The 16,722-nt window shown below is 32.1% G+C and overlaps 1 long non-coding RNA gene across 1 annotated transcript; it reads right to left on the reverse strand.

The window, feature by feature from the left end:
- Positions 1-6,054: 6,054 nt before the first annotated feature.
- Positions 6,055-11,391, reverse strand: LOC143049267 (uncharacterized). Its single transcript, XR_012970154.1, has 3 exons — positions 11,180-11,391; positions 6,601-6,813; positions 6,055-6,284 (listed from the first exon to the last, which is right to left on the reverse strand). It is a non-coding gene; the product is annotated as an uncharacterized LOC143049267 (long non-coding RNA).
- Between the last annotated feature and the right edge of the window lie 5,331 nt (positions 11,392-16,722).

The raw sequence follows: 16,722 nt of genomic DNA on the forward strand, positions 1-16,722 counted from the left end.
CAAACAATCAGGTCATTCTAGATTTTGTTTTCCATTTCTTACAATGATGGTCCTTTTAAAGCTGAATATAAGGGTTTGTACATTTTTGAAGATCAAACAGTGTCCGTTGTTGTTTGTATCCTCATTCCTTCAGACTGCTGAAAGTTTCTTGTTTCATTTGAAAATCATATTTCGAAACCTTCAAGGTTTAGTCTATATTTGGTGTACACTTTAAGCTTGGTAAGGTTTTAATATATACCGCCTATGTGTTATAGTTGTTTTTTGTATTCGTGTCTGTCATTTTAGTTTCTGCAATTTGTCTATAAAGAATCTACTTGTATATGCCATTTTGTATTTCTTTGTTAGATAGCTATTTGTTTTATAGTAAATACGATTATAACACAATGTTGACTGTTGTATCTGCAATTTTTGACATCTTTATCTCTATCGTTAGTTTGTTTTGCTCACATTTTATTTTCAATATAACAAAATGATATATGACTCTGTATTAATGCTATATTTGTAAACCGACATGTTTGTTTGACAAATTTTTTAAAAGAAAACTCCTTGTATAACATAATACCTCAATCATCTTCTCGTGCCTTATTGCTGTGACAATTGCAATTTGGTTTCCTATGACAGAAGTAATACAATTAAAATCCCAAAAATCGATTAATTCCGTACAAAAAAATCCTATCAATGAAAAATTAGTTTGACTAAAGTTTGATAACTGTTTTATTTATAAGTCACTTGAGATTTGATATAAATTACATTGTTGTTGATTATTGTGTCCAATAGCATGTCAAAATCAACTGTACAGTTTAAAACTCTCGATCCATGTTTGATTCAGAGTAATTGAAATCATACCAGACTAACATTTTATATTATCCGTATATCATTTCAAGGAAAAAAAATCAATGTTATATATGATCAGTGTGAAATGTTATTATTCTGTCTTCAGAATTGCAACTTGACGGGATAACGATATAAATAGTTATCAAAGGTACCAGAATTATAATTTAGTACGCCAGACGCGCATTTCGTCTACAGTGACGCTCATATCAAAATATTTATAAAGCCAAACAAGTACAAAGTTGAAGAGCATTGAGGATTCAAAATTCCGAAAACCTATGCCAAATACGGCTAAGGTAATCTATGCCTGGAATAAAAAAATTCTTAGTTTTTCGAAAAATTCAAAGTTTTGTAAACAAGAAATTCATGAAAATGACCACATCATTGATATTCATGTCAACACCGAAGTGTTCACATGAATATATAAAACGAGATCTAACAGAAGATAGTTATCAATGGCAACGAATTTCACCCCTACAGAAAATGTTCGTGTGTATGCCTGATGTGTTAGCATGGAATCTTGGGTATCTTCTAGTAAATTTTGTGCACGTGATGTACCTAGGATATCAAATGTGTCAAACAAGGTTAGAACACCTCACTAAACAACTTAATGAAAAACTGTTCAAGCCTTTAAATGTAGATAGAAAACTATTTAAAGCATTAACAAATATTGGAGATACTTATTTATTGACTAAAGAAGGCACCCACTATGCCACAGAAGGAAGATCTAAATGTGGGAAGAATGAATGAACAATTGTTATACCAAAGATTTATCACTTTTGAATGTAAACTAGCACAGTTTCTCTTCAAAAATTGTTATGCTCATTAAAATGGGCCCGGGACATCCGGAATACTCTTTGGTATGATTTTAGATAATGTTTGAAGACAGAGGGAATGTATTATTACAATAACGAAATAGATTGGTCAATTGGATAAATAAACGTCTGGTATTGGGTTTTGTAGATTTTCCCGTTTTGTTTTCATTACATTTTTTGCCAATGGGTTTTCGTGTACTTCTTTTACTTGCTATTTTCTTGCAAGTTGTATTGAATAATAAATAAGGAGATGTTGTATGATGCCCAATGCAACAACTATCCAACAGAGTGTCAATGAAGTAGCTGTTAGCATTTATATGCAACCGTACGGCTTTCAACAATGAGAATAATCAGTAGCAATTGACATTATAAAAACAGTTAAGGTAGCTCTTCCTCTATCTTGGATTTTGAAATACCAGATAAAAAATCGGTTCAGATCTTTAAGAAAATGTGCAGACTTCGAGAAAAAGTTTGTTACTAAAGTAAAAGTAAACGAGTCCAATGACCTACTTTTTCTTCTTATCTGAAAGCATATTATTAAAGCTATCTTCTGATGTTAAGAAAAAATGGATGTTCTATGCATAATCTATACAAAATCTGACAAATGGAAAATACATGATATAAACTTCACTTTTACAAATAATAAAAACAGCCTTTGGATTTGAATTAAGAGCCTCCCATGTTCCATAGTCATGTGTCTGTTCCGAGTAAGGAACTTCGTAATTTTTGGGTCCTTTATAGCTTAAAGTTCAGTGTGAGCCAAGGCTCCGTGTTAAAGGCCGTACATTGACCTATAATGGTTTACTTTTTGTTATTTAGATGGAGAGTTGTCTCATTGGCACTCATACCACATCTTCCTATATCTATGTAAGGCACAGTATTAAAAAGTCATTCAGGAGGTGATGCTAAGTCTTGCAAAAAGTAAGATTACAGAAATAAATAGTACGTTTCCACAAAGCAAACATTAGTTAAGAACAATTACCAAGTTATTATATTATGTTCAAGTCTCTAACATCTTAATCATATTGTGTTTGTGAATTGACCATTATTGGTTATATCTCACCGAAACAGAACAAAAACAACCACAATATGTCACATCAAATACTAAAAATAAGTTTGCTGTGTATGATTTTCTAACGTAAAATGCATAAATACAAAGATCATAATAAGGTTTGTAATGTATTGTACCCTATTTTTGTATCATCTTGGATTTTAAGTTATGTAAATAGTTACCAGACTTTTTGTTTAATACACCAGACGCGTGTTGTCTTCATTTCATTATGATATATTTCTATTATGAATTACAAAATACGTTGAACCATAAACGTCAAAATCATTCAATCGCGTAGTAGAATTTACTATTTGTGGATTTATATAAATTCTATATATAACTTTTGGACTATTTTCAATCTCGGTCTATTTCTGAAATTTATTCTTACATACTTTTGATTTTTTAACCCTATATGCTAACATTGCTTATGTAAATTTTAAAATTGTTTGCATGCACATTGAACGACAAATTTATGTGACGTATCAAAATTTTCTGACGTCAGACACACACACATCAATGAATGTGTTTGTAGATAAATGTTTTTGTGTTCTGTTAAATTGTCCCTTTTAAAATTGTTATACGATGATGACTGATGTTCCCATATTTTGACTATTTATTTATTGTGTCTGTTTAGTTAACGCATCAATGTAAATATAACGGAATTTGATGAGACTGCCATCAGAGAGGGTTAGCGCTATAAAACCAGGTTTAATCCACCATTTTCTACATTTGAAAATGACTGTACCAAGTCAGGAATATGACAGTTCTTGTCCATTCGTTTTTTATGCGTTTTGTTATTTGAAATTGCCATGTGATTATGGACTTTCCAAATTGAATTTCCTCTAAGTTCAGTATTTTTGTGATTTTACTTTTTTCATACTATATCATCAGTGACGCTTAGATCAAAATAATTCTATAGCCAGACAGAGAATTTAGGAGCAAAAATTCCCAAATGTTGTGTCAAATACCGCCAAGGTTATGTATGCCTGGGATAAGAAAATCGTTAGTTTGTCGAAAAATTCTTACTTTAATTTCAGAAAATTTATATAAATGACCATTTGTTTGATATTCATGTTCACACCAAAGTGCTGACTACTAAGCTGGTGATACACTCGGTGACGAAAAATCCACTAACAATGGCATCGACCAAGTGGTGTTAATAGTTATCAAAGGTACATGGTTTATAGTTTAATACGCTAGACGCACGAGTTTCGTGTTCATAAGACTCATCAGTGACGCTACGGTCAGAAAAGTTATATAGCTCAACAAGTACAAAGTATAAAAGCCGAGGATCCAATATTCCAACAGGTTGTGTCATGTACGATTATATTAACTAGTTTCTCAAAAGGAGCAGTTCATTTGCAAGAGCATTGGAAAACGATAAAAAATCATGTGAAATATTTATACATTTTCATATTTACCCGATTAAAAGCCATAGATATAAAGCTATATTTGTTGTGGGTTTGGAGATCCTTATCATTGAAAAGGGATCAGTAACAAATAGTTTCAACACAATACATTCGAAATCTCATCATAGTTAATAAATGAGACTGCTTACTAAAATCAAAGATTTCTACCGCACAAATTTTGAAGGAAACGTTTACTGTGTATTCTTTCCAATCATAAATACTAATAGTTATAGGTTTCATAGCGAGTGAGAATTGGATATCGCTTGATATCAACTCGCGATATTTAATTTCACTATGATAATAAACGATCCTTCAAAAGTTAATAAATCTATTTCTCGTATCATCAATACTCTTGTCGTGTGAAATTCTGTGTATGTATGACTTCATTTGTCCCGTTCCGGTGTCAAGTTTAATATTGGACATTTTAAAACCTTTTGTAAGCTTGAAATATAATAAAATCTTACAAAACGAAGAAATTCAAGTTAAAAGATAGTGTGTTTTGAAAAAAATCAAATATGTTCGTAGCCAGTGACGAAATGTACGTCGCCTTAACCTTTGAAAGAAATCAACAACATTACAAACAGCCAATGGAAGATATAGTCTCATGATGCTGGATGCGTCAAACAAATTAACACAGATTTTCGTATTACTTTTTCGTATCACACTCCTTGCAGTTTTATACTACAAAGATAGTTTCATGCATTAAATAGATAACTGACTGCAACCATAAAAGAATAATTCAAATATACCAATGAACCGATATAGACGACTGTAGATAAAGTGAATAATGCATATTCGATAAAATTGAACTGAATGTTCAGTCTATAAGGCTTTGCTAAAACTGCAAATGAAAACCGAATTAAAACTACTAAGCTCGGATATAAAGTATATATGAAGATCGAAAATTAATCTTTTAATAGATAAAATATAGGAAGATATATTTAGTTCTTCTGCTCTAAACAAAACGTGTGTTCGATAAGAAAAAGAGAAGAAGAAGATATTCAGAACCTATAATTTGTGGTTTTGTATTTAAATCTATACTGATATTTTTAACACCAAACCACTACTTCACTATTTTCATATCATAAATATACCCTTACTTAATGTTATCATCCGGAAGTGCTTCTTTGTTGGTATGATAGATTTAGCATTTTTGGCTGAGTATAACACATTTTGTATTGTAATTATAAATGCTGATCAATAATTTAAAACACGTTATATCCTTGGTGAAATCTTCTAAAATCACACATTGAAAGGCAGTATGATGGATATGTTTGAGTACCGGTCCAAGTTCATTCTGTGTTATTGTTAGGTGTATTTCTATTTTATCTGATAAGTTAAGTCTTTTTCAACTGATTTTTATAGTATTTACTTATGTTGGACAGTTTCACCACTGTCCTAGGTTAGTTGGAGGAATGATTGGTCACAAATATGGTTAGCCCCGCCACATTGTTCATGTTCCTGTCCAAAGTCAGGAGACTGTATGTCAGTGGTTGCTTATGTCTCTCATATTTTTTTAAAAGTACGTAAATTGTTTTGTTATAAATTAGGCCGATAGTTTTCTCATATGAATTGTTTTATATTTTTCATGTCAGTGCTGTTTTTAAATGACCAGTAAAGAATTTCACATTATTAAAGGCTGGACGGTTGCCTATATTTGGTTACATCCTTTTTATTTGAATTTTGGGGGATATCTGTATCATTTTGAATTATACCACATCAATTTATTTTTATATAGACAAAATGTAACCATCAAATTGTGATGAATCAATATGAAGATGTAAAACCATGAATTTCTCATTCTACAAGGATAACAACAGATCTGAAATCTAAAACTCTAAAGTTCCTATAAATAAAATGATAACTTAGAATATTGACTCATTCATTACTAACAGTATTTCCGACCTAAGGAAAGGCATATGTAAAAATAATACAATAAATGGCAGCATTTCTATTCAACATTTTATTGATACGCAAACACTTTTACTTCTGCGATCTGCATATACGCTCTTTTATCACCGGTTTTAACAACAAGTTTCACATAACGTCCAACCATTTTATCTTTACAGTCTAAGACGATATGTTCCCCTGTAGTTGAAGGACCTTTATAATGTTTACATAAAGACATGTTGTTAAGAGAAGGTCCTACCGTAACGTCAGTGTCATACAGTCTGGAGCCTTAAACATATAAAGTTACTTTTAGTTATATAATTTAAAGATAATATCATATGTTAGTTAGGAATATATATTAACATATAATCATCCTATTATTTAGTCCATGTTTTCTAATACTTATAATTGCAAGGTTCAGTTATACGTAAAATGTATTAACCACACATAAACTATCACTTAAAATGAATACATAGGTCTAGCTATTTCTAAAAATAGACATTATGTATATCTGTTTGAAAATAACAAAAATCTGTGTTCAAAGATTGACGTCAAAAAAAAAAAATTTAGCTGCTTTTATTTGTTTATCATTATTGTAACTCACCACAACAGTCTTTTCGGCTATATACTTCAATACGTTTAACTCTATATATTCTTCCAAGATCTACCCACCAATATGGATTGTATTCGTGCTGGGTGGTAGAAAAAGTTCCAATATTACCATCAACGGCTGATCCAGCAGGAAAATGATTCTTATATGTTGAACTTTGCTTTGCTGCCTTTCCTTTTGCTACTTCATATAAATGTTTTACAGGTTCTGAAGGATAAACATACAAATTTTTGATTCGACCGATGTTCAAAAAGGATTTGCAATATATGTATATATTGAAGACCTATTGGTGACCTTCTGCTGTTGTCTAATCTATGTTGTCTCTTTTACACATTCCCCATTTCTATTCTCAATTGTATTGTTAATAAAGATGTCAATGTTTCATTGGGTTAGACCTTAAGCAATATAAGATTGAATCATATTATGTTCCTTCTAATGAATTGTCATATAATGTCCGTTTATACAAGGAATCTATGAAACCAAGAGTTCTAAATCGTGAAGTTGAAATCTTCCATTCGCAAATTGTAAGGACACCCTCGCGAGTTGGTTGTCCGTTATCGAATAACCTTCTCACATCGATGGCGTCAACTGAGGCAATATCCTTCATCATAAATTAGTTCAATCGAAAATACCCCCTTATTTCAAAGACCAGTCTGTACCTATCATTTCTTATACCTATACCAAACCTATTGCAACTAAAATTTTCAATTACAAACACGTTTTGCAGGATCTCGATATTGACGACTTCAAGTCTAAACCTCCTGATTGCACTTGTGCTAGTTCCCAATTCACATATAATCCTGCTGGCCACGTTATTACCGATGACCTCAACATTGTTAATAACACTTCTCTACGAAATTTGTTATCGAAAGGTCCGAAATATCGTGAGCCTAAATCCATCAATTGGAAATACAACTTTAAAATTTTGATGGATTCAGTTGAGGATTATGCCAGGCAATGGGCTAAGCGCGAGAAGGAAGACGTAGACACTCTTTCCGAATGGATTAAGGCAGTGAGGTCGTTGATACAAATCAGAATTAAGAAACTGAATGGGTCTAACAATGCCCATGCTACGTCAATCTTTAAAGACCCAAATGTTGCAAAACACCTATCCTACCTCCATGACAAATATGTTGTTGTCCCCGCAGATAAAGCCCCAAACAACATCGTTTTTGTATGTAAAACTCATTACATTAACTGCTTGATAAACGAATTAGGTATTGACAATTCACTTGGAAACTCAACATATACCCTCACGACACTTATCAAAGAGGAAATCCTGGATAATCATAGGTCTGTTCTGTGTTCCTTTGGAATTTCAACCAAAGATGAAGAACTGGATCTCCCATCACTGTATTGGATACCTAAACTACATAAGTGTCCTTACAAACAACGGTATATTGCTGGGTCTTCCAAGTGCTCCACGAAACCTCTTTCTAAATTATTAACATCTATTTTATCAGCAATCAAAGACGGGCTTCTAAGTTATTGTGAAACTGCCTATTTTAGAGGGGGCGTGAATCAGATGTGGATACTTAAAAATTCCAAAGATCTTTTAGAGTACATACAATCTAACTTTCTTTCATCTTGTAACAGTATTAAAACATTTGACTTTTCTACTCTGTACACTAGTATTCCACGTTCCAAACTAAAAGACAAATTGAAAGAGTTGGTATTGCTTTGCTTCGTAAAAAAGAATGGCCAACGTAGATAAAAGTATCTTGTCTTAGGGAGGGATAAATCATACTTTGTAAAGGATCACTCTGATTCGAACAAAAAATTCTCTGAAACTGATATTATCAAGATGCTTGATTTCTTGATTGACAACATATTTGTTACGTTCGGAGGACGTGTTTTTCAACAGACTGTCGGCATTCCAATGGGAACAAACTGTGCCCCTCTACTTGCCGACTTGTTTCTTTATTATTATGAGGCTGACTTCATGCAGGAACTTCTTAGGAAGAAAGATAAGAAGTAAGCAATATCCTTTATCTCTACTTTTTGCTATATAGATGATGTTTTTTCACTAAATAATTCAAAATTATTCAAAAACTATGTGGAACGCATCTATCCCATCGAGCTAGAGATAACGGATACTACAGATACAGTTAAGTCGGCCTCATATCTTGACTTACATCTAGAAATTGACAATGAGGGTCGGTTGAAAACAAAACTGTACGACAAAAGAGATGATTTCAGCTTTCCAATTGTGAACTTTCCATTTCTAAGTAGCAACATTCCAGCAGCACCTGCATACGGGGTATATATCTCCCAATTAATACGATATTCCCGTGCTTGCATTTCCTATCATGATTTTCTTGATAGAGGGTTGCTGCTCACAAGGAAGCTATTAAACCAAGAGTTCCAAATGGTGAAGTTGAAATCATCCCTTCGTAAATTTTACGGACGCCATCACGGGTTGGTTGACCGTTATGGAATAACCGTTTCACAAATGATATCGGATATGTTCCTTACGTCGTAACTACAATCCCCTTCCCTTTCATGAATGTGACCTACCGAATTAGACTTTTTACCGGATTTGTTATCACATAAGCAACACGACGGGTGCCGCATGTGGAGCAGGATCTGCTTACCCTTCCGGAGCACCTGAGATCACCCCTAGTTTTTTGGTGGGGTTCGTGTTGTTTATTCTTTAGTTTTCTATGTTGTGTCGGGTGTGCTGTTGTTTGTTTGTCTTTTTCATTTTTAGCCATGTCGTTGTCAGTTTGTTTTGGATTTATGAGTTTGATTGTCCCTTTGGTATCTTTCGTCCCTCTTTTTTTTTATGTCGTAACTACAACTCTTTTTCCTTTTCACGATTGTGAAATACTGAATTAGACTGTTTACCGGGATTGTAATAAAATTATGAACACGACGGGTGCCACATGTGGAGAAAAGATCTTTTCATCTGCAGTAGCACCTGAGATCACCCCCGGTTTTGTGGGAATCGTCTTGATTAGTATTTTGTGTTCTATGTTGTGTCTTGTGGAAATATCTAATTTTTTGTTAATTTGAAGTAATTATTACATCGATATCTTACAAGAAGAAACAAAAATAAGCTTATTTGCAAACTTAATTTATCTGGAATAAGACGCACAAACGAACAACTTAGTCATTGCTAGATAAATATAAGTGTTACGTTAAAACCATAATACCCCGACCAAGTCCTGTTCATCATGATAACATATAACTACTTAGTTTTCTCGTTTTTTGTAGTTTTGATTGCAAGTGTACTTCTACTTTAAAATTATCTGCTTTTTTCACAAGTGGATTTTTTACCATTCAAAACCCTTATTATTAAATATTACAGATTTACTCATATAACACAGTGATCAATTGTTTCAAATCATAGAACAGTCGGATGAATAATTTCGATTCTAAAAGGACAAATTCGGTACTTTTGTTAACCGTGAAAGCCCTATACATAAAATTGTACTGTTTTTACTGTTCCGTTTCGGATTTGTGGCCGTATTTTTGCTTTCGAATGAAAGCCGTAACTTTTTTGTTTTAAAAGATAAACACAAAATGTTTTTTGTTAAATAATTTGTAATTTCCGTATTTTAAAAGTATCCTAAAAATTTATGCATTTTTTATTCAGAAATAACTCATATTTATGAAATGGTCATGAATTGAGAAAAAAAAAACGTCATTTTTTGCTGTATATTTATCAAAATTAAAAAAATTGCAGTATTTACAGTTTTATAAAACTTGGTCCACATAATCTCCCTGGAAAATGAAACAAAATGTCGTTATAAAAAATAGGGGTCCATGCACTCGTTTTCAAATTAAATCAGTTTGAATGATAAAAATCAGTCGAAAAAAGCATCTTTTCCCGATATGTCACAGTTTGACGTCGAGAAAATAACATTTTACGTTAGCAACGTCATTACCTTCCCTGTAACTGTATCGTATGTCCTTAAACCGACCGGTATTTACATTTGATATTTTGTTTACGGAAACATACTTGTGACGTCACCTTGTTTCGATGCCATGCCAAGACAATAACATCATTTCGCGGATTTTTTGTTTTATGAAATTTTACCATGAAAAATTAATTGAAATGGACTGATTTGTTCATTTTGCTGTAGAATAGAGATGAATATATTGTATCTGAGTCTTGGCCTATACGTAAACTGGGGGTTTTGATGTCGAAAACTGCGAACATCTGGCAGTTTAAGTCAGTTGATCGTAACGCGGAACAGCCTTTTTGGGTATTACTACGTTTGCGCTAAGGGTATATATACTGTGATTATACTGTTTGACGATTATTGGTCTTCATATTAGAATTCTGCAATTAAAAGCTCGTTCTTATTGGCCATAAAATTATTATATTCATAACATTTAAACAAATTATATCATAAACATTTTCAATACACATTTAAGATCTTACTATAATACATTGTTACTTTCAGGCAACTAAACAACGAGTTCTGATGATTTTGTATGTTTAGGATTTACCTAAAAAAAAAAATCCTATCACCGCCGTCACACGTCTTATCCTTGAGTTTAAATTGAAACAAATTGTGATTGGCATGGAATAATATAATTGATGTACATGTAAACATAAACTTACTGCATTTATTGTCTATACTCTGTTGAAGTGTCGTCACCATTTTTTCAAGTTTTTTATCAATCTTTCTCTCCATTTTTTTTATATCCGTTGAAACGCTCTTACATAAATCAGTTTCGCCATCTTTATCTGAGACTATGATCTGATAAGCAGATGACAAACAAATCAGAAGACAAAAACTATACATAGTTGTTCTTCTACGTCCAATGAAATGTACTGCGCAACTTGATAATGAAAACAGGGATATTTGGGAACATATTTTACTTTCAATCGATTTTTATTGTAATGGTATATCGTTTATTATATTTTAAACATGCAAATTGAGAATTAACTTTTTTCTTATCTACATTTGTAAACCGTACAGTTCTGAGAACAACATTGATCAATCTTTTCCCGCCTGTTATTCTTATTACTTATTGTTAATTATTAAATCTCATATACAAACACAAACTAATTCCTAATAATATATTTTGCTAGTAAACGATGATTATTTTTTCAAGTGCTATATTATTAGTTACATGGTGTGTTAGTGACCAATATATACGATATATATATATGGGGTCAGTATATTTCATATGGGGTGAGAGCAAGGCTCGAATCTCCATATGGAATTTACTGACCCCATATATATCGTATTAGGTCACTAGCACACCGTGTGTCGGATTTATCTTACCGACTATCTTCACATGTGGTATTTTGACTAGCGGTCTATCAAAGTGATCCATTCTTCAATACTTAGTATTAAGACCCTACTTCCACTTGTCTATACAGAAAACAAATGCTAACACAAGCAACTTTTTAGGTTTAAATTTGTTTTATCATATCATTTCAATCGTTCATAATATGTATCAATTGCTTCGTCTGTTGAATCCTTCAAGATTTTGTTTTGTTTTGAAAGGGAAGTAACTCCGTTTTGCCAACAATAACAACTTGTTAGCTTAAATTATGTGTTTTGAACTTATTTCAATCGTCAATTTCCTCGTCTGTTGAATCCTTTCAGATTATTCCTCAACACCGTGTTGTTTTAATGAAGGGTTGTGGCATCTTTTTTGTTTTGAAAGGGAAGTAACTCCTTACTAATCACAGATGGTAACTAACCATGTATGGTTGCAAACCCTATATCTTTTAGGACACCCTATATCAAATATACATAGTCACCACTTGTAGTCCTTAAACCAATCATATCTCTATAAATCTATAGGAGGTGAGATAAATAGTAAGTATACCGTCTACTAGCAGCTATACACCAAGTACTGTGTTACAAACCTGGATAAAACTAACGATGAAGGCATTTCTTGACTAACAAAAGTCGAGAGGTCAAAACTGATTGGCATATACATAAGTCTCCCGATTCCTGAAGTAGAAAGTTGTAGGTTAAAATATGAAGACATGTTTATTTATAATAAAAAAAAAAACAAAAAGTTAGAAAATTCCATATTTTGGTACATTTTATATATGTCTTATTTGCAAGTATAGTCGAGTTACTCGTGATTTATATACAGTGTTTACTGTTTTTTTCCTTCATGATCTTGCCTTATATTACAGTTATTTATTTTCAATTTTTTATATGTAGGTTAAAACTGCTATTTGAATTATATAATTTCCGGTTAAAGCACTTATATGCACAGTATTGGACTTTTTTGGTGCGCTGTTTTTTTTAAACTTTTATCGTGTTAGGTTTTATCGTGTTTCATTCTCATTGTTAGTTTGTACCCGGAATGTTTTCGCTTAATATATTTATGACTATTGAATAGCGTTAATCTACTTTTAATCTTATTCATGTAATAATTTTAAGGTCGAAATTCACATTTACCAATAAATATTAGACCATTTAAATTGCCTGTATTAAGTCAAGAATATGACAGTTGTTATCTATCATTTGATGTGTTTGTTCATTTGATTTTGCAATTGGCTTAGGATTTTAAGTTTAGAAGTTTCCTCGGAAATCGGTATTTTTGTTATGTTTTTTTTATTAAGGAATCACAAATTGTAAAATGTACTTTAATAGTACAATGAACAAAATTATGCATTGCATTAAAGGTTTGCTATTTGACATAATTTGAAACTGTGTTCATCGATGTATAGGTTTATCAGGTTTGTCTTCAAATTGAATGATAGCAATTGAAACAGAGATTGCTTTTATCTTAATAATGGTTTAACTATAAAAGTATATCTAAAAATATATATATCAACAGAGATAATGTTCAATTATGTTCTCGTATCAATACATAATGTGGAAATTGCATGTTCAATTTAATCAATGAGGCTGTAATGAGATGATGTTTAACAGATAAATAATCAAATATTTTTATTATCGTCACAATTATTTAGTATGCATCATACGACATATGTACAAAAATAGGAATTGGTCGTTGCTGGACATGATTTTATATTCGTTGATATTTTAACCTAATTGTTATTGACATCAATTTTCAGGTTGTTAATTCCGTCTGTGTTATCAAAATGAAATTAACCATTTATAGATTTGCCCAAACAAAAACACATTTCTTGATTTACATTCATGCTGAATGCTTATATGAACAATTGAAAGCCGTCAGCGTCTATGTACCTCAAAAAGCGACTAGACCAAACGAGACATAACTGAAAATAAAATCCTGTATTTCACAATTATAAAGGCTTAGTTTGTTTGCGTTCTAATGCATCAATTCTTTTTGTTTCGTAATAAATAGCTTTTGGTATTTTTGAAAATAAAACAAAGTTAGAGGAAAGTAACATTTATCTTCCCATAAATGCCAATGTTTGTTACAATAACCACCATTATATGGCCATGTTGTAAAAGATGACACAAATTACTTCATCTGAACTCTGGTGGAAATTTGTCTTTTAAGGTGGCTCACCCCAATAAGGACCCCCGGTAAAAAATTTTATTTTCACATATTTTGTAGATCTTTTTATGCTGAATTCAAAAATGCAAAGAAAAAAGGGGGTCACCAGGCTCGTTTTCCCCTCAAATTGAAGCGAAATGTGCGATTTTGACCCTATTTCCAAACATGCCCACCCTTTCAACAATAACGGTTACATCAAATTCAAAGACTTTTAAAACCAAGTCAGTATGATTTTTATGTGAAAAAACATTAGAATTTGAAATGTAAAACTTTGCCGTGGTTGTTTTTGACTTAAAAATCCTTTTATTTTCAGATTAATGTCTAAATTATGCATTTTCTAATTTCAGTTTAAGGCAAAAAATATTGGTTTAATCGATTTTTCGTAAAATTTCCCCGGTAGATTTAAAAAAAAAAAACAGATATGTCAAAGCTATGAACTTTTCGAACATTTTAAGGTAAAATAAAATAGGGGTCACCAGGCTTTTAAAAAAGTTACGAGCTTTTGTTTAACCCCTCTACCCCATAAGGTCTGATTTCAATGGACTCCATTAATTACTTAATTGTGAATTCTTTATTGATGGCTTTAATAAAATAATGTTTGTAAGTATATCAATAAACGATGACTGAATATAATTGTGGTTATCGTATTACTGTTTGTTATCAAAAAGCGAAATTTTGATTATTTTGGTGAAATACGGTAATTTTGTCTGGCGCGAGTTGCTTCCCTCTAATTTGGCGCCATTATCGGACCAGAGGAATTTCAAGGTCGCCATTGCCGAGCAGCATACTATATTGATGAATACGACCATGTACATACATAACAGACATTGTGGTGAATATACAACGATGAAGGTAAAGTTATTACATAAGAAAACATAGATTTCGATATATTAGGAAGCCAAATGTTATCAGTATAACGAAAAATACAAACTTGGGGGTTGTCTCAAAATACTCGCTACTGTTGAAAATCACTGCGGCTGAAACCTTGCACGGGCTCAAGTTCTGTTCAATGTTTAATGTTATAGATCGTTATAGCTGGTATCTTATTTATGTATTTATTTTACCCTTTACAGACAAGTTGTAAACATGTCTGGCCAGTTTTGAAAAAATATCCGTGTGCAAACGGCCGAAGAGGAAGGGATGACATCTACTATGAAGCACTACAACTGTCATTATTACGCTACCGTTAGTGTCAATGAATTAGTCTTTTTTAATCATCATTTGTAATATCTAATTTCGTAGCCAAGTCAGGGTCATATGTATGTGGGGTACCCCATAACTTCCCTCGGAACAGTTTCTACTCCTTAGGCTTAGCCCTAACTATATTTCCCTTCCCTTTCTACCCTAATTTACTTCAATACTTCCATCTCCCTGCTCCAAGACAAAATAAAAATGACAAAATATATTTCCAAGATACCCCCTTTTCTCTGATTCCTCATTCCCCTGTCTCCTTACCCCTGTCCACCCCTCAATTAAGGTCCTGAAGGGGTTTGATTGATTTGTTTATTTTCTTGAGAATATGAAATAATTGGCCTAATTTGTAAATGATAAACCCTACACCTTATTGAAGGATTCGTCTTGATCAATCACAATTTGTTTACCATTAACCCCCCCCCCCTAATTCTGTTAGGTATACAAACATGTCTTAAGGTCTAGTAATAGAAGTATCAAGAAGTATCAGGGTTAAACATGTACAGAGTGTGGCCATAAGTATTTGTCACTTGAAATTTTTAGCTGTTCATGTATATTGTATATAAAACTAGATTTTTTCAAAAAAAAATATTTTGGATTGATTTTAAGCATCCTGGTACCAATAGAAGCAGTATTTACTGTATTATCACAGGTTTATTTTTTGGTTATATTTTTTTGTGTCTCATTTTTCATTATTTTCTGTTCAGAAATTCGATATGTATATTCAACCAAATTAAATTATAAAAAAATATTTTATGTGTTCTCAAGGGAAAACAAAAACACATGAAAATGAACCTATTATCAAATAAACACATAATTATTTATACCATTCTACTTCTTTTAAGGTTACCCTTGCATTGTCAGTCTTATCAAACTTGCATGTACCTCCCAAATTTGGTTTCTGTTCTCCAACTTCAGTTTGCCTCTACCAATGTTATGAAACTAATACACAATTAATGCATATATATGATACTACAAACAAACAAACATGAAGTTTGAATTTTTGGTGGGGTCGCTTTTACTGTTCTAGAGTTATGCCCCTTTACACAATTTAAAAAATGCTGAATTTTTGTTCCTTTCTTTAACACAAGTTTGCTTCATCCAAATGTTCTGAAACTTATATGCAATGCTTACTACAACAACACTCAGATCAAGTACAAATTTGGGTGGTGTCACTCTTTTCATTCTTTATATTTAAGCGGCTGCTCATCTGTGTCCCATGGACACATTAACCATTATGAACTAGTCTACATCTATATGCTTTTGAATGTCAATAATTGTTGATTTTCTGACAGAATTACTCTGATATTTAATTTCAGGCTACACGTACATTTGTACATGTACATTGCAAATGGAAGGAGTGATCTTGGAATGTTCTACTTTACTTGGAAACTATTGGCAAAGTTCTGACAGAATTTCATGAAAAGCCAGTATCATATTCTAGTCTTGCAACCGGAAACTATGCGTAAAGTGCTGAAACTTAAGAACAACATTCTACATGTATATATG

The sequence above is a fragment of the Mytilus galloprovincialis genome, chromosome 10, assembly GCF_965363235.1.
Source record: "Mytilus galloprovincialis chromosome 10, xbMytGall1.hap1.1, whole genome shotgun sequence".
NCBI lineage: Eukaryota > Metazoa > Mollusca > Bivalvia > Mytilida > Mytilidae > Mytilus > Mytilus galloprovincialis.